The 18,523-nt window shown below is 39.1% G+C and overlaps 1 long non-coding RNA gene across 2 annotated transcripts; it reads left to right on the top strand.

Annotated features, from left to right (window-relative positions):
• Positions 1 to 9,295: 9,295 nt before the first annotated feature.
• LOC137216157 (uncharacterized) lies at positions 9,296 to 17,692 on the top strand. Of its 2 annotated transcripts, none has more exons than XR_010939615.1 (4): positions 9,296 to 9,423; positions 9,932 to 10,107; positions 10,214 to 14,122; positions 15,633 to 17,692. It is a non-coding gene; the product is annotated as an uncharacterized lncRNA (long non-coding RNA). The 2 variants fall into 2 exon arrangements; XR_010939616.1 differs by lacking the exon at positions 15,633 to 17,692 and having other exon boundaries at positions 10,214 to 11,034; positions 11,626 to 12,052.
• The last annotated feature ends 831 nt before the right edge of the window (positions 17,693 to 18,523 follow it).

The raw sequence follows: 18,523 nt of genomic DNA, 5'->3' as shown, positions 1-18,523 counted from the left end.
CAGCGGCCATGGCTCACAGGCCCAGCCGCTCCGCGGCATGTGGTATCCTCCCGGACCGGGGCACGAACCCGTGTCCCCTGCATCGGCAGGCGGACTCCCAACCACTGCGCCACCAGGGAAGCCCAATGTTTAATTTTTATATCAGGAGATTTTATAAGTTAATATTTTACACTTTAAAAAATGTTTAAAGTATTAAACATTTTTTATTAGTTTGATTTTTGTATTAGTTTATTTTAGTCCCTAGAAAATAAACTGAAACAAAAATTGTATCTACAATTTGTAAATAATAGCATAAAATACTTTTTCCTACTGTGCATTGACATTTAACTTTATTTTCTTCTTATAATTTGATTGAATTTCCTTGTGTGTTCTCTCCTAATTTGTCATTAAATATTGGAATCCTCCTTTAACCCATATAATCGTAAATAAGAGGGAATTCTCCCTGAAATCAAAAGGATCTCCTTTGAATATCTCTATTTTATTGCTGGTTCTGATATGTTCACAACTGTACACTATATAGCAGGATCTTTACATTGTAAAGCTTGTTTACATATCAGCGTTCCCCATGTTAATCAGTCTGATAACTCTTTTGATACAACAGATTCTTTTATAGTGATAAACTGATCAAATTATGTTTAAAAAAAGCCTTCTGGCATATTGTTTTCTGATTCATTATCTTATCATTATGCCTGATAAATATTCCAAGAAGTAAAGGTATTGTTTTACCATATATATGCTACCACATATTTTTAAGTCACTCTTTATTGAGTGTCAGGTCCTAAATTAAGGGACTGCCTTCAAAAACTGTATTCCTGGGCTTCTCTGGTGGCGCAGTGGTTGAAAGTCCGCCTGCCGATGCAGGGGACACAGGTTCGAGCCCTGGTCTGGGAAGATCCCACATGCCACAGAGCAACTAAGCCTGTGCGCCACAACTACTGAGCCTGCGCTCTAGGGCCTGCGAGCCACAACTACTGAGCCTGCGTGCCACAACTACTGAAGCCCGCGTGCCACAACTACTGAGCCTGCGTGCCACAACTACTGAAGCCCGCGTGCCACAACTACTGAGCCTGCGTGCCACAACTACTGAAGCCCGCATGCCTAGAGCCCGTGCTCCGCAACAACAGAAGCCACTGCAGTGAGAAGCCTGCGCACCGCAATGAAGAGTAGCAGCCATAAATTAATTAATTAATTTAAAAAAATAAAACAATAAGTGGTCACAACTTTTAACTAAATAGAAAAGTGGAGTTTTGCAGATGTATTAGGAAAAGCTAACTTCTATAAAGACACTGGTCCAAAAATCTCATTTATTTAACAAAATAAAGGTTTAACTCTTGCATCCGTCAGAGTCCAATCAGCATGGTCAAGATGAAGGATGGTGTCTCTGTTCCATGAAGTTACTCTGGGACGTAGGTTCCTTCTTTGCTGTGGATCTGAAATCTTTGGACTCCTCCACTGGAAGCCTCCACCTTTGCCCAGCAGATGAGGAAACAGGATCCTGTAAGGTGTTAATAGAAGTCAAACCTGCAAGTGGTGTACATCACTTCTACGCACATGGGTCATATAGCTCCACCCTAACTGTAAGCAAGACTGGGAAACAGTCTCATGGTGTGCCCAGAAGGAAAATGAGAAAGGTTTGGTGGCCGTATAGCTTTGTCTCTGCCTCAGGAAAGCAAAATACATCATTGTCAAAATCATGAATGGGGATTGGAGTTTTGGCAATGAAGTTGAAACCCCAGTAAATAGGGATAATGTCAGAGGTAAGAATAAAATTCCTCCCTTCAAGAAGAAAACTAGCCTTGTTTCCAAATTATAAAACGAGTTACCAAAGATTACTTATTTATTTTAGTATAAAAATATGTTTTACTAGTTTGTCCTCTTTTACAATGCCAGGGTAGGCTAAGCCCGAGTGTTTTAATTACAATAGTGATTTTGTTGCAAATTTAAATAAAACTGGAGGGTTTAATAAATGTCCAATTTATGACATCGTTTTAAGGGGCTATTAATTCACACCTTATTAAATGTGAATATTATAAAATTAGAGCCTATTTTTAGAAATAAAACGAGTTTCTTAAATTGTAAATTGTGTCGTTCTTGAAAGGAAGAAAAAGACTAATGATACTATCCTGTGCCCAAATATAATAGAAGCAGCAGTTGAAAAATTGTCTTCCTCCAACTTTGCCAATGTACACAATTTCTGAGATATATCACCACACTCTGTTTACTGTCCTTGGCTTGGCTTCAACTGGAGAGAGCCAGTTCCTTCTGAGACAGCCTGAAATTTGTGGCAACCTTATTACAAATGGTCTATTTTTTTCTCATGGAAATATTTTACTCCCTATATTTTTCCATACTGTGACTTTAAGAAGAACTTTGTTCCAAGATGGTGGCTGTTGAACATCTCTACTGTTATGCTTACCTACTAAGCTCTAAGAAAATAATTTCTAGAAGGGAATTTGTAATTTTAGTACTGTTGATATTTTAATTCAAATTCCAAATTTCATTCATCCATGCATTTATTCACTCCAGAATATTTTTGGCTTATCACCTATGGGACAGGCACTGTGTTTAGGGAATCTAACTTGAACAGGTCCTGACTCAGACTCATACTCTTCTCGGGGAGAAAAACAAATAATCAAATAAAATCCAGACTGTGAAAAGTGTAACAAAGAACAAAAATGGTATTTCCAGGTCCTTATTTAATAATAATTAGGTCTTTAAAATAGAGGGAAAAACATCTAGAGAATTTACTTTAAGATGGTTTGGAGTAGGGAGCCCTTTATGGAAGTAAGGTTTAAACTGAGACTCAGATAAGAAAGATCCAGTCATATGAAAAGACAAGAGAAGAGAAACTTTGAAGATCATGAGATTGGAAAGTCTGGTGTATGAATGGAACAGTGAGTTCAGTGGCTGGGGAAATGGGGTGACTAGAAAGAAAAGCAGGGGTCAGGCCATGCAGGGCCCTCTCAGTCATGGGAAGCCACTGAAAGACTTTAGTGGGAAGTGTCTTGCTCCTAGGATAGGATTTACATTTATTTATTTATTTATTTATCTATCTGTCTTATCTAAACGTTTTATTTTTGGCTGCGTTGGGTCTTTGTTGCTATGCTTGGGTTTTCTCTGGTTGTAGCGAGTGGGGGCTACTCTTCGTTGCAGGGTGCGGCCTTCTCATTGTGGTGGCTTCTCTTGTTGTGGAGTATGGGCTCTAGGTGTGCGGACTTCAGTAGTTGCAGCACATGGGCTCAGCAGTTGCAGCACGTGGGCCCTAAAATGTACGGGCTTCAGTAATTGCAGCACGTGGGCTCAGTAGTTGTGGCACACGGGCTTAGGTGCTCCATGGCATATGGGATCTTCCTGGACTAGGGATCGAACCCCTGTCCCCTGCCTTGGCAGGTGGATTCTTAACCAACGCACCAGGGAAGTCCCAGGATTTACTTTTTTTTTTTTTTTTTTTTTTTTGCGGTACGCGGGGCTCTCACTGTTGTGGCCTCTCCAGTTGCGTAGCACAGACTCTGGACACGCAGGCTCAGTGGCCATGGCTCACGGGCCCAGCCGCTCCGTGGCATGTGGGATCTTCCCGGACCGGGGCACGAACCCGCGTCCTCCGCATCGGCAGGCAGACTCTCAACCACTGTGCCACCAGGGAAGCCCTACATTTAAAAAAATTATTTTTTCAGCTTCATGGTTGAGAAGGTTGAAAAGGGCAAAAGTAGACTTCGGGAGAGCAGTGAATGAATAATCCAGGAACAACATAACTGTGGGTTGGACCAGGGTGATGAGAGTGGAGGTGGAGGAAAGTAGTTGAGTATAAGATCGATATGGACAGAACACCAAGAGAGGCTGAGGAGTGGTTGTGAGGGACGAGAGAAGGAAGGGGTCAAAGGGGAATCTTGGGTTCTTGGCTGGCTTGGCTGGTAACTAAATGAATGACAGCACCATTCACTGAAATGTAGATGACCATGACAGGATATGTCTGGGAAGGTCAGACAACATATTTGGGACAATCAACCTATCTGGGATGCTTAAGAGGCATTCATTGTAGATTTCAAATGGATATAAGCTTAGATTTAGGAGGGCATTTTGGGTTAAAGGTATAATTAGTATTTCTCAGCCTACAGATGGTATCTACGTTCATGGGGATAGTTGAGATCAACTGGAGGAGAGTGTGTATGAGTAAGAAAAGACTACTTAGAACCTAGCTGTGAGATACTTCAATATTTAAAAGGTAAGTAGAGGAAGAGGTTCATGCATAGAGTCTGTATCCAAATGGCAGTGACTGAAAGAAAATGGCATTAAAATCAATCACATTTTCTCTTTACCGGGAACTGTCTAAATTGTGGATGCTTGAGAAAATAGAAGAGATGTGATCATGTGTACTCTCCAGATATCTGGGTCAGGTTCTTTATTGCAAAAGTCATAAGATGCTGTTTTAATGTTCATAACAGACTTCCTACCTAATGTATCTTATAATGTTCACGTGTATTAAGATTTCCACAAAACCATTACCGTTTTTATTTATTTTGTCTAGATGTAAAGCAGACAGCATGTCACATTACACGTATTGTTAAAATTCCTGCAGCCTAATGTATACAGATTTGTGAATTTTGAATGATTTGAAGTTCATGAATATCTCAAGGTTGGTTTGTTTTGTCTTGTTCAGACCCTGGATATCATGTTTTTGCAGTTTAATATATTTCTTGAGTGGAAAGAAATGTTTAGATTTCCAGCTAGATATAAGATTGTCAGAGAGGAAAAAAAAGGAAGATTGTCAGAGAGAATAGAAGTTAAACACATAGAGAAACAAAGGTTAACACATCTTGAAAAATATTTTAAAAACCTTCAGGGCTTCCCTGGTGGCGCAGTGGTTGAGTGTCCGCCTGCCGATGCAGGGGACGCGGGTTCGTGCCCCGGTCCGGGAAGATCGCACATGCCGCGGAGTGGCTGGGCCTGTGGGCCATGGCCGCTGGGCCTGCGCATCAGGAGCCTGTGCTCCGTGGTGGGAGAGGCCGCGGCGGTGAGGGGCCCGCGTACCGCAAAAATAAAACCAAAAAACAAACCTTCAAATAGTCTAGACAAATGCATTCAAAGTGTTTTATTGTTATTCAAAACCCTAGAGAAAAAAAGGTTAGCTTTGGGGAAAATTAATGTATTTTGTGGGCTTAGAAATAAAATGATTGCTTAGTACTCCATTTTTTAGAAAACATATAACTTTTTGAACAGTACTACAATAGAAATATGATATAGGGATAAAATGTATACGGAAATTTTAATTTGATAATTTTTACCTCATATGCCATTTCCATAAAAACCTGATTATCCACACCTGTCAAGTTGACAGGTGAGAAAGTCAACTTGCTCTTGAATGCCAAAGACTATTTCAGACCTTTGAGTTGTCCCATTAATCCAGTCCGATTTGCGTGCTTCTTATATGCCTTTTAGAAGGCCAATTTGCTTATATCCCTTCCTTAAAACCTACTTACTATAGTCCTCATTTACTAGTTGAGAGAACTGAATACCTTAGCCACTGGGACTGTTGGGTGCTGACATCTCATAGCTGAGTCCTTATGTGAAAATCTCCCTTGGCAAAATGGAATCCCCCAGTCCAGTGTCATGTCTCCATCCCAGGAGAAGCCTGCCTCCAATGGTGATCAATGAGGGCATATAAAGGACTGTTCACTAGAGGACAGCTCTGTAGGGATCTAAGTTCTAAAACTCCCTGAAGAATCATTTGGGGTCCATGTTGCAACTGCATCATGGTTCAGCCTTGCCCTGTGCTAAATCCTACTTCTTTTACTCCCTTGCATGTATAATTCCCAAGACCAATCCCCAGTAAATCTCAAGCACACAAGTCTCCAATTTAGAGTCTGTTTCCAGGGAACCAAGCTAAGACAGCATATATTCATAATCGATCTTAACAGCCTGTTCTCACTCTTGCCCCTGCATATGGGAGAGATTTGTATGCGTGATACGGTGAGTCTTTCAGAGCTCAGTTTCTTTTCTGTTTTCTACTGTCTCCCTCAGATTTACTGAAATTAATCTCAGTGTTTTAGGGATGTATTCAGTGGTTCTCTAAAAAGTTATTTATGTCTCTTGCACCTTTGAAGAAGTAGCTTGGCTTAAAAGAATAAGCATAGTATGAAGGACTCAGAAAACTTGGATTATACTTTATACATTATACATTTACTCTTAACTTTTCTGTGTATCAGTGTTTACACTTAAAAGTCAGCTTAATGGCATCTACCCTGTGGATTTCTAATAATATTCCAAATGAGATTAGACACAAAAATAAATTTGTAAATTAGAAATAGGTTATAATCTATGAACATAATCATATTTTTAAAAGAAAAATACCATTATTAAAAAATAATAGGTGAATTTTTCACAATCATGCACTTTTAACCTCTTCTGATATTTTTCAATCTGAATTTGTATATGACTTAAAAGTATATATAAATTAAGAGTCTCAGAAGACTTTAGAGATTGTCTATTCAAATTCTCTTTCTCCCAGATGAAATGGAGATAACATAATACTGAGAAATTCGTCTATTGTTATATGGTTAGTTAGAAAAAGATTCACAGCTAGACATAGGGGGGCCCCACTTCCCCAGTTCTTCATAGTTATTTTTTAACTTACAGTGATAACAGAAATTTGGTCAATTATTTTTGACTTGTAACCCTTACTTACCAGTATTTATTGCTTTGCAAAAATTTTTCCATTTTGAATAATTTAGCTTTGTTTTCTTTTTCATTTTGTTTTCTGTTTTTTCCTTTTGATTGAAATATAGCCTATCAAAATGAGCTTACATAGGACTGTACTGAATATTGTCTCCAAAAAGAGCATGTAAGCCCTTTAATATGAAACTGAGGCAGTACTAAATACAGACTTAATTCAGTAAACTTACATCTTAGCAAATGGCCTTTTTACCTCTGTGGACAAGTTGGGGTGTGTGTGTGTGTGTGTGTTTGCATTTTAAAGAATGGTATTTTCCCATAGCCACAAAAGTACTCTATATAAGAAAATAAGTCACATTTGCCACGTAGAAGCAGGAACTATGGGACTGGTTATAGCTGACTTCTGTCTCTGATTTCTCCATTCCCATTATTCTGTTTGACATTTCTGAAGCCAGTTTTACATTTTAGTAGAGTCATAAATAATGGCAATAACCTGGAAAGGTTGGAATATACAAGAATGGAGAAAAGAGATAAATAACATATGCATGTCTTTACGTTAAAAGGGCAAGGGGGCATTAAATGTTGGGTGAACCCAGTTCCAAGCAGAATACACTGAGAGACTGGGAAAAAATACATGTCAGTCCCTAGACTTCCAATTCAATAGGAGGGTGGGTCCTTCCCCATCTTGAGGCTACTTTGAGGGTGTTCTACCAGGGCTCTTGCACTAACTGACAGTTAGCACAATTCAGTCAAGTTTAAGCTGAGAAGGGATCTGTTCCCCAACCTGCCTACTCCTCCAAAGCTGAGGCCACTGCACTGAACAACGCCAGGGAGAACCACTCCCAGCTCCACCTTTGCTATATGACCCACTCCTTCACCCTGCAGCCCCGCGTTAGGCCTTGTAGAAAAAAAAAAAAAAATATTGCAAATTGCTCTTATTTTATTTTCTCTGGATTATCCCTTCTTGCATTTATTTTTGAGGAGCAGATATTTAAAATTTAGATTTTCCTTTTCCACAACAATGGAAAACATATGCAATTCATTCACAATTTACAAACTCAGCAAATGGAGGCATTTCTAGGCATTGCTTTTTTTTGTTTTCAAATGTAGTTAAGAAAATGGCTCTGTATGGCTTCTGTTGGAGCTTGAAGGGCGGCAGGGTCTTGCCTCTGTCCCCAAACAGTATAACTAAAGATTCTGAGGCTATTCAATACTCTGTGCCAAGAAGTGAGTGATTTCTGTGAGAAATAATAGCCAGCATAGATATAGCTAAAGGAAGGCAGGAATGGAGCCTCGAATTTGCTTGGAATCTACAAATCTCACCTGAAGGTTGTTTACAAAGGGGCTGGAACTGAGATAAGGCTGGATTTGAGAATGGCCTGGGGAAGCAAGGCTACCAAGGTGACAGCATTCAGTTGGGAAACCTAAGACAAGCACTGTCTGATGAGGAGGATGGTCTGACTGATCTGACTGAACCTGAAGACTAAATTTGCAGGATTGAGAGGAGATTAGAAGTAAATGATTATAAAGATTACAGAAAACACAGTGGCAATGCTTCAAAAACAAAACACTGCTTTCCTGTCCGAGTAATGACAAGAACATGAAATCAGCAGCCTCAGTTGACATTCATGTCCTGCTGTGGGGAGAGGACAGGAATTTGGGTTTGCACTGAGCCATCCAGTTCATCTCCACTCCACGGGACCCAAAACTGGATAATTATATTCCTCTTTTCTTTCTGATTCATCTTTCATCAAAAAGCTGTGTGACCCATCGTGTCAATAAAACCAACAAAGATGGCTGGGAAGGAAGTGTCCAGATATTTCAAGGCTTCCCAAACCAAGGAAATTGTATATTTCAACCACTTATACTGGGTTTTTTTAAATGCCAAGCTATGCGGCTCAGCTGTCAGAGCTGTGGAGTGAAAATAAAATTAGGGGCCAAATGCCTAAACCCTCAAGAAATGTCATGGAGAAGAAGCAAAAAAAAAGTAAAAGGTTTTCCTTATTATTATTTTCTTAATGTTTAAATGTATGGATTTTGTTATCAGTGCTCTGAAAATGGAGCCATTGGACCAAATGCTTATGTTTAAGAAATGCTTTGGACTTAAATAAGCACCATTTTCTTTTCTCTTGGATTAATTTACTTGCAGATGTGTGACATAGTTCGGGAATATATACCCAGCTGAAAAATACAGACAAGGGCAGGGCAGAACCTAATTTCTTACTATTCAGACTTTATTGAACAGACAACATAGCTTTCAAAAGAAACATGAACTTCTCTTTCTTACTCACTTCAGGGACAGAGAGGTGGAATCGAAAGCAGAAATCAGTTTCCTCCAGTGACCAAAAATAGCATTTTAAAATCTTGTAGTGTTTTGTATTTGCTGCTGTTTTGATTTTTTTTTTTTCTTTTCCTTGGCAGGCTTGTGCATTACTAAGCAGTCCAGTCCTACTGCATCCTTGGTCCTGCACTTATTAGCGGTAAGGATGCATTAACTGGCTATGCGGCAGTAGGGAATTCACATCATCTCTCTGGGCCATAGCTTTTCTCTGTAAATTGAGTGAGTTTGGCTAAATCATACCCTGTTCCAGTGTTTTGGTCAATTTTCTAGGTCTTTGTATGTTTATCGTTTGCATGTCCCCCTGTGGGAAGATGGAATCTCTTACTATATCCCGAGATACTAGAAGATCAGCTAGTTAACGGGCTACAGCCGAAGAGAACATTCCCATCGAGTTGAGAAAGAGACCGTGGGTGGTGAATCTAGTATAGAGCCCTAGGAATCTAATGCCTCTTTTCCCCTTTCCCATTAGATGGTTTTTTCCTGTTTTCAATATAGTATTTTATAGATTTGTACTTCACTTTGGTATCTAAAGAAAAAACACATTATCATTCCCATGGATGATTAGAAAACAAAACTTTGAAAAATTAAATTCATGCCAGGATCTTCCCATCTCAGAATAGCTGGGAAAATATTTATACTGGATGTTGAGCTCATGTCAAATGGCCAAACAATGATTATAGGGAGGTTGTTGTCCTGATTATACATTATCTCCTCGTTATGATTCAATAGTTTGTTAAATAATTTTAATATTATTTAAAATATATTTTGTTGTCTTATAACAACTATAATTTTAAATCGTGTTTGTGAAGTAACTTTATTTACAAATAACCTCTGTCTTAGTGAAATAATTTTGCTTATTAGTAAAACTAAATATTGCTCCTGTTAAAAAGAATGAATTGTAAGACTTATGGGGTGTGTTAGTTTCCTAAGGCTGCTGCAACAAACTGCCACAAACCAGGTGACCTAGAACAACAGAAATTTATTCTCTCACGGCTCTGGAGGCCAGAAATCCAAAATCAAGTGTCAGCAGGGCCAAGCTGCCCCTGAAGACTCCAGACTCCAGAAGTTCAGAATCAAATTGCCAATACAATGGCAGAGTAAGTGATAAAGAAAAGCTGGAGGTGGAAACGGGACTGCTGTGGGGTTAGAGATACACATCAGGAACATCATTCTAACAACTCTTTGCTCTTCTCCTAACTGAAGGTGTAGCCTTGTTGATCATTGGTTTCCATCAAGAATCCAGAGGGGCACTGATGTCTGCCCATAAGTGTGTAAATTTTCAGCATGTCTTTCCTGAATGGGCATGAAAAAGCTGTGAAACACCGGGAAACTGAGATGCTCTATTCTAGCAAGACCCCACCTGGCAAGAACCACGTCTACATCTGTAGCTAAGTATCAGGGACTTCGTCTCATTTTGTAGTGGTTGTGCATGTGTCGTTTCTTCCAGCCTACCTTAAATAATAAACTTTCCAATTCCTTTGTCCATTCTGGCTTCTGTGCTGAGGCCGAGTGCCATTTTAATACAGATAATGTGGGCATTTTTCTGAGGATTGTGAAATACTTGTTTTGAAGTTTTGGGAGATATTAGTTTCCAAACCCCTGTCTTAGTAAAGATGTAGGAAGAAAGTAAGGGCAGCACTGACAGATCAAAGCAGGGCTGGTAGGCATTACAGGTTTGGTAAAAATGGGAAGTTTGAGAATAAGAGACAGAAGAACAAGTTTGTAAAACCAGCTTCTGAGGTTTAACAAATGAAGCCACTTAAAAGGGAATGTTGAAATCACTCAGATACTAGAAGCTGGGTAGAACAGAATTTATTGAACAAATGTATTTGGAATGTATTGAATTTGCATTTTCTCTCTGTGATTTGTACATTAAAATATTTGCCATATCCTTATTTGTTATGAAGGTAGAATGAATGTGCTTTTCTTTGAACATGTGCTTCACTTGCCTTTCACTGAGTCAAAGTTATTTTGCAAACAGGGTTCCATTCAAACGTTATCGCCTGATCCGATAACAGTAACAGGTAGGACTTCTTGAGGCTTTTCTAATTATGTAATAATTCACTAAATTCTCACAACAATCACAGGAGAGAGTCAACATTGCCATTTCACAGCTGGGGACGCTGAGGCTTGGAGAAGTTCAGGAATTCTTCCAAACCTCACACAAGTCGTAAAAGTCGTAGAACCAAGATGTGAACCTAGTTAGCCCTGCTCCTGCCTTCCTGCTCTTAACCAATTTATCAAACCAACTAGCAGAGCACATTGTTTTATTGAAACTGCACATGTTATTCTAGAGTTTGCAGCTTAAATCCAAGACAGCACTTTTTTTCCCTTATATTCTCAGGTTTTAGTCATCTAACTCATTTCTACAGATCAGTATATTTCTATCATAAATATACTGATGTGTAAGCATGCTGATGCCAGTGCAGCATCTAGGCATGAGAACGGAACGTATTACCTTGAACCACCCAAATCTGGTCAGTGGGTTAAAGAGTAGTATGGCTACTTCTTGTCCTCTTGACACTCTGGCACAGCCCTTTTAAGCTATGAGAGAATATTAGTATTGATGTATGTCCAAGTCACTGATGCCTTACCTTTTCTTGAATGCTCTCCAGTGCCTCAGAAGCAGCGTGATGCTGAAGATAAACTATAGGAAGAGGGCTGGAAGTGTGAGAGGGCTACGCGCACGGGAGATGTGGACCAGAACAAGAAGGCTGGAGCCACAGTGGATGTCTGGTTTGGGAACTCGCTGCAGCTCCTAGAGATTACCAGGTGGCACGATAGAACTGAAGTCTGCTGAGCCTGTTACGTGAACTGCAAACATAGTTTGGAGTCAGTCAGAATGTCCGGCATGTGGGCCAGCCATGGGGACACTCTTGGGAAAGGGCAGTCTTAACCAAATCAGTCCCTGCAACAGGGAGCAAGGAGTCTTCTTAGTTCATCCAAATCTCATCTCTAGCCATCTGGCGTGGGTTCCAGAGAGTTTGTGTGGTACCGAGTTAGAACCCTGAGTTCCCAGTAATAAAAACAGGATGAAATGATTGAGGGACTTGACTTTTCCCTAGCAAGCCGACTTCCCTGTATCCAGCAGCTCCTTCCTCTTCTCCAACATGTTATGAAAGCTAAAGGATCTGTGTTCATAGCAATGTCTTCTGTGCCTGACCTTCAGATGACATACCATAGGCTTCCTTTTGAAGCATCAATGCTGTTTGACATCCTAAGTAATGTGGACGTAATATGTAAAGATGTACAGTGGAAGTTTTGATTTGAAGCCTGGTAATAGGCTTCACAGTTTTGTTTCCTGGTTAGGAGTATTTTCATGGTTGCCACCAGAATGCCTACGTAGGGAAAAAAAAAAGGGGGGCGGTGTTGAGGAAGAAATGACAGGGGCAAATCTTGATAAAAGTTTAATTCACTGACAGTCAATAGGAGAAAAGACATTACCAGCTGCATATATTAGCACATTATTAACACACCCACTCAGGTTTTGAAATATCCATTTAAAATAACTTAATTAAAACCCAGTTATAGAAACTTTCCACACTAACAATGAAACATCTATTTTATGATCATTCTACATGTCAGTGGACTTTAATTTTTAAAAATGAACTGCAGTGCCTTTTAAAAAGAGCACTAAAAGGGAAAACCTACATAATACTCATACCGTTTCAAAGATATTTTTGCCTTGATTTGAGAACATGAATTCTAGTCGTCCTCTCTAATATGGGGAAAACAGAAAGCATTCGAAGCAGAGGATGGCTGTTAGTATTTGTCCTGTTTAAAGAAATTTTCATCTTAGGCACATTAAGGAACTAAACTACAAAATTTGTGTTTTGACAACTGTGTAAGAAATTAATTTTTAAAATATATACATATTATGTGTGATGTTTTTATAACATGCCATCCAATTAAAACTTTTTAAAAGTATTTGTTCAGAAAAAAATTAATTTATTAAGCATTTTAGAAACCCTGATAAATGTAGTAATATGAATATAAAGCAAGCTTTCCAGAAAATCACTTCCCATTTTCTATTTTTGGCCAGGGTCCTCTTTCAGCCAATAGAGGGGTGAGCCAGACCTCACAATGTGAAGATGGTGCCTCTTGTTCCTGGCTCACAAAGAATTTGGTGCCACATATTCCTCTGCTTGTCATAGACCTCAGTCTGGTTCAGCATCCACGTGTGTGCTGTGCCCAGCATCCCCTCTTGGGAGCCAGCATCCGTCACAGCTTCCATGAACAGCAAGTTATCCTAAACTGTCTATTGGATCCCATTAGCTTGTAGGCTCCTTTAGATTTCTTTAGATTGTGCACTTGAGGACTTCCGAAATAAGAATGTAATTCCAAACCCAAAATAAAGTAGCACCAGTGTCTATTTTACCTAAATGCTCACAGATACAGTAGCTCCTGTGCTCCTTACCTTTGTTGTTTTCATGATGTACATGGAGCTGTCATAGCTGTTGGCAGAACTAACACATGACTGGATTATAAGCAAACTTTGAAAAGAAGGGTTTATGCTTTTAACGTTAATGCAAAATTGAAAGATTTGAGTTTCTCACTTAATGTCAATAACACATTTGTTTGTTTCCTACCTCCCTCAAACAAATTTTTCCTTGCACAGTATATTTGTAATATATGAGTGCGCAAACACGTCAGTGTTTACACATTGGAAAACTGAGATTTTAGTATTAATGTTGCCATTCAGCTTTTTGTCAGGCTTTTCCTGCTCAGAAACATTTGAGTTTTCCCTATTTTCTACATCATCAATCCCAAACTCCTTTATCTGGTCGTCAATCCATCCCCTCTCCAAGCAGGCTCCACCCGTCCCATCAAATATATTCTTTGAGTTCCCAATGAGCACACACTTATCAAGCCCTTCTCCCTCACCGGTGCTCACCTGCACCAATCTCCAGGCAACTCTCTGAATTCAAAGATCAAACATTCTCTAGAATAGCTCAGTCCTTACATAACCAATTTCCTAATTTAGCACTGAATTTGATATTTAGTTATACCTTGCATCAATTTGTAATATGATGCTATTATTTAATTATTTTCTATGTGTCACTCTGTTTTCCTCAACTGTTCTGGAAGCATAAACAACTAAATCATGAAGGGGTAAGTATGAAGTTCAGAAATAATCAAACTGTTAGCAATGCCATTTCCCGGGTTGGGGGCCGAGCGGGTTGGGATGACTGAAAGCAGAAGACAACTCCGGAACCTGCTCATTTCCAGCAAGGACAGCGATAGTAACTTCTCCTAGCAGCAGCCCCATCCTATAAATACTCAAGCCCTCACCCTACCAAGGGGTCGTTTGCTGTCCTGGTTGGGTCCTGAGAAATCAGGGTTGGGGAAGTAAAGAGAGGAACAGTCTCTCATCAATTTAGGACTTTCCATTGTTATAATCTCATTGCTCCAAGAGTTGTTTAAAGACACGGTTGAATGGAATTAAGTCTGCCCTTATTTTTCAACCCAGATGGAAAAAAAAAAAGTGAAGCATTCATGGAATACAAATCTAAGATGACTTTTCTGAAATTGTATTTTCTTCCTGGAAATGGCATAGCAAAAGCTATAACAAAATGTTTATAGAATTTTAATATATTAAGTTGTAAGTAAAATGCATGCATTTGAAATACATTTATCATAATTTTATATAGTTTTATAGCGTTAAGCATATATATATATATATATATATATATATATACACCTCTATATTTATATAGATTTCTTTGTATAGATCTATCCAGACACGACTCTTTAAACTTTTATATATTTTAATCTCCAGTGAGAAATACCAAAGTTAAATAGGTCATTTCTTTCCATGGTGGAGCTGATGGCTGACTCCAAGCTATGACCAAATGATCTCTCTTTGAAGCCAGATGAGAAATATGAACATGGGCTTATTTTTCCTTATGTGTATCTTCAAGAGTCCATTAATAATTCTGCTTTCATAATGATGAGAGTTAACTTTTAGAACAATTTATTTTATGCAAAAAAAAAAAAAGACTAAGAGAAGAGGTCTTTGTCTCTTCAAGATGACATAACTTTGGCTGTGGAATTTTTTTAAATCTTAGAGGACAATTGTGTGTTTGGGGGGAAAAACGGGGACTGACTCAGAATGCTGTAGTTAAAACATCTCCAGTTACCTTACACTCTGAAGACATGAAATATGTTCCAACTGTTGGAAACTTTCAGTTAAAACCAATCTGAGTTTTTCTGCTCAAAGTCATTAATTCAGTTTGTTAGACCCAGATTCTCTCTTTCTTAACAAAGTGGAACATAAACAACTCAGACTTCCCTAAGAAAATTAAAGAGTGGTAGATAAGGTCCTTATACATAATTTCTAATACTTATTTATGCTTACTCTGTATCCTGCACTGTGCCAAATTCTTTGCATGCATCATCTCATTTAATCTTCACAGCAATCTTATGAGGTAAATACAACTAACAGGACCATTTTCTGAGGAGAGGACTAAAGTTTAGAGGGTTTTAGATGCTTAATGTCATAGAATTTTGGCAGATCTAAAATTCATACCTGGACATTCTGACTCAGAAGTTAAAGCCTTTAACCACTATTCTATTTTGCCTCCCAGAGAAAAATAAGCCTTAACTTTCACCTTATTTTCAGCTGAAGATGAGAATCTCCTTGAGAGCACAGTTCTATGATGATAGCCCAGAAAGAAGCTTAAGACTTTGCACCTAATTCCAATGTGTGGGTCTCTGCCCACAGGCTGAAGGCAGACCGATTCTCAAGCAGACGAGACAAAGCCAATCTTATTTTCAAGTCCTAGAGGAAGATGACCTACCAAGGAGGAGTGAGAAAGAAAAATTCTGTTCCTGTAGAGGATGGAGTTTTGAGTCACTTCACTTGGATATTAAAGGGAAGGGGCCCCCATCCATATAGATGACCTCACATTGCACTTATTTCAGAGCCTTTATCGTGCCTGTGTGGCATTTCCAGCCTCCCTGTCTGAAGTACTCAAAAGTTAAGCACAGATGCTTCAACTGTATCTCAGTTGCTTCCTAGTAACCACTGCTGATTCATCCTATAAATAGTGTCTTAAAGAAGCCTTTTTCCAATGTGCACCTGCAAACCCGGACCACAGCTTGTTGGAGGTGATGTCTTTCTCTCTCTTACCTGGGAAGAGTCTGCTGACCTTGGTCCTCTGCTCTGAGCATCTTCACTTTTCAGTGTCACCAGGAGTGACTTTATAGACAGCCTTAGCTGTTTGGGGCAGAAAGACGCAACTTTCAGGCTAAGCACAACCTGAAAAAGGTTTTTATCGTTGTTGCTTGCTGGGGCACACTGGCAAACTCCCCAACGTCATCTTTACTGATCTGTTGCTATTTGAGGTCAGGGACCTTATTCCTCTTGTTTACCACTATATCCCGGTTCAGCAGTGCTCGGCATGCTGTAAGTGCTTAATCAATACTTAACGAAGTTCATGAGTGAGCGAACATACTCCCTGTTGTCAATTTCCTCAGATTCTTCTGCTTTGTGATCGCGTTCCTAAAATATCCTCATTTGGGGAACCTGCTCAAAATGAGACAAATTGTTAAAATAAATATTATTCACAAAAGAATAAAATTCACAAAACTGAGCAGGAGGATCATGCAGTGGATAGATGAGGGTTTTGAAAACACATATTACATATAGTTCTGTGTTCTCTTTCTTGAAGAAAAGTTGGTTAAACATACATTACATATAGTTCTGTTTTTCTTGAAGAAAAGTTGGTTAAACACATATTACATATAGTTCTGTTTTCTCTTTCTTGAAGAAAAGTTGGTTAAACATACATTACATATACTGTTCTCTCTTTGTTGAAGAACAGTTGATTAAACATATATTAGAGCTTCCCTGGTAGCACAGTGGTTGAGAGTCCGCCTGCCGATGCAGGGGACACGGGTTCGTGCCCCGGTCCGGGAAGATCCCACATGCCGCGGAGCGTCTGGGCCCGTGAGCCATGGCCGCTGAGCCTGCGCATCCGGAGCCTGTGCTCTGCAACGGGAGAGGCCACAACAGTGAGAGGCCCGCGTACCACTAAAAAAACACAAAAAAACAAACAAAAAACCCCATATATTACATATAGTTCTGTTTTCTCTTTCTTGAAGAAAAGTTGGTTAACCAAAAACAAAAACTTACTCCCGGAGTAGATGAAGCTGGACTAGCAAATGCATTTTTCACAAGCTTTCTCCGTGGCTTCAAGATGAGTATCATCAATAATCAATCAAACACCTGACATTACTTGGTAGTAGAGAGAGGTCACTGTCTTCTCCTGGTCCACAAAGTTCTTACACATATTTCCCTCCTATTTTTTAAAAACTTGTTTTGACTCCCAGCGATCAATAAAAATTCACCTCGAATATATACAGTGATAAGGATACCATTGTGCCTCTTCCTTTCTATTCTGGCCTTTCTTTTGACCAAATAACTTGGCCTTTCTTTGGACCAAGTTACTCAGTAAGTTAAAGTCAAATGGTTACAACCTAAAAACATTTTTTTAAAAAAGTTCCTGAATCATAACAAGCACAAACAAAACATGGAAATAAGTTTGGAAGGCTTGATGAGTTTTCTTTCAGATTCAGTGCATCAGTTTGCCTTTCTGTTTGGGGACATTGGTTTATGTGAAAACTAGATAATCACAATTATTAATGATTCAATAAAAAGAGAATGTTTTTAAAGCTAAATCTCATGTCTTTAAGTTATCATGAATCATTCATCACCGTAGCAAGCCCCATAGGGATTTAGGTTCCATAGCTGAATGGCTGGAGCATTCCATAACAATGAACATATACAGACGGAGGACAGAGTAAAAATGGGCAGATCTCACGCTTTAAGATATAATCTTCCACATCCTGGCTATTGTAAATAGTGCTGCAATGAACATTGTGGTACATGACTCTTTTTGAATGATGGTTTTCTCAGGGTATATGCCCAGTAGTGGGATTGCTGGGTCATATGGTAATTCACTTTTTAGTTTTTTAAGGAACCTCCATACTGTTCTCCATAGTGGTTGTAATCAATTTACATTCCCACCAACAGTGCAAGAGGGTTCCCTTTTCTCCACACCCTCTCCAGCATTTATTGTTTCTAGATTTTTTGATAATGGCCATTCTGAGGGGTGTGAGGTGATAGCTCATTGTAGTTTTGATTTGCATTTCTCTAAGAATTAGTGATGCTGAGCATCTTTTCATGTGCCTCTTGGCCATCTGTATGTCTTCTTTGGTATGCATATGATTGATTCACTTTGTTGTACAACAGAAACTAACAACAGCATTGTGAAGCAATTATACTCCAATAAAGATCTATTAAAAAAAAAGATAATCTTGTCAGCTGAGGGTGTCAGGGAAGCTCTTCACTCCTTATTACACAATGAATATGACTATTTGCATAACAACTCTTTTTGCCTGTTCCTTAAACTTTAGGCACTGCTTATAGTTAGTTATCAGACATCTTAAAACTGTCAATAATATCGATACTTAAGAGTATTTAATTCGCTAAATTACCTTACGAAAATT

Source organism: Pseudorca crassidens, chromosome 21, assembly GCF_039906515.1.
Source record: "Pseudorca crassidens isolate mPseCra1 chromosome 21, mPseCra1.hap1, whole genome shotgun sequence".
NCBI lineage: Eukaryota > Metazoa > Chordata > Mammalia > Artiodactyla > Delphinidae > Pseudorca > Pseudorca crassidens.
This window is presented reverse-complemented; position numbering and strand designations above follow the sequence as displayed.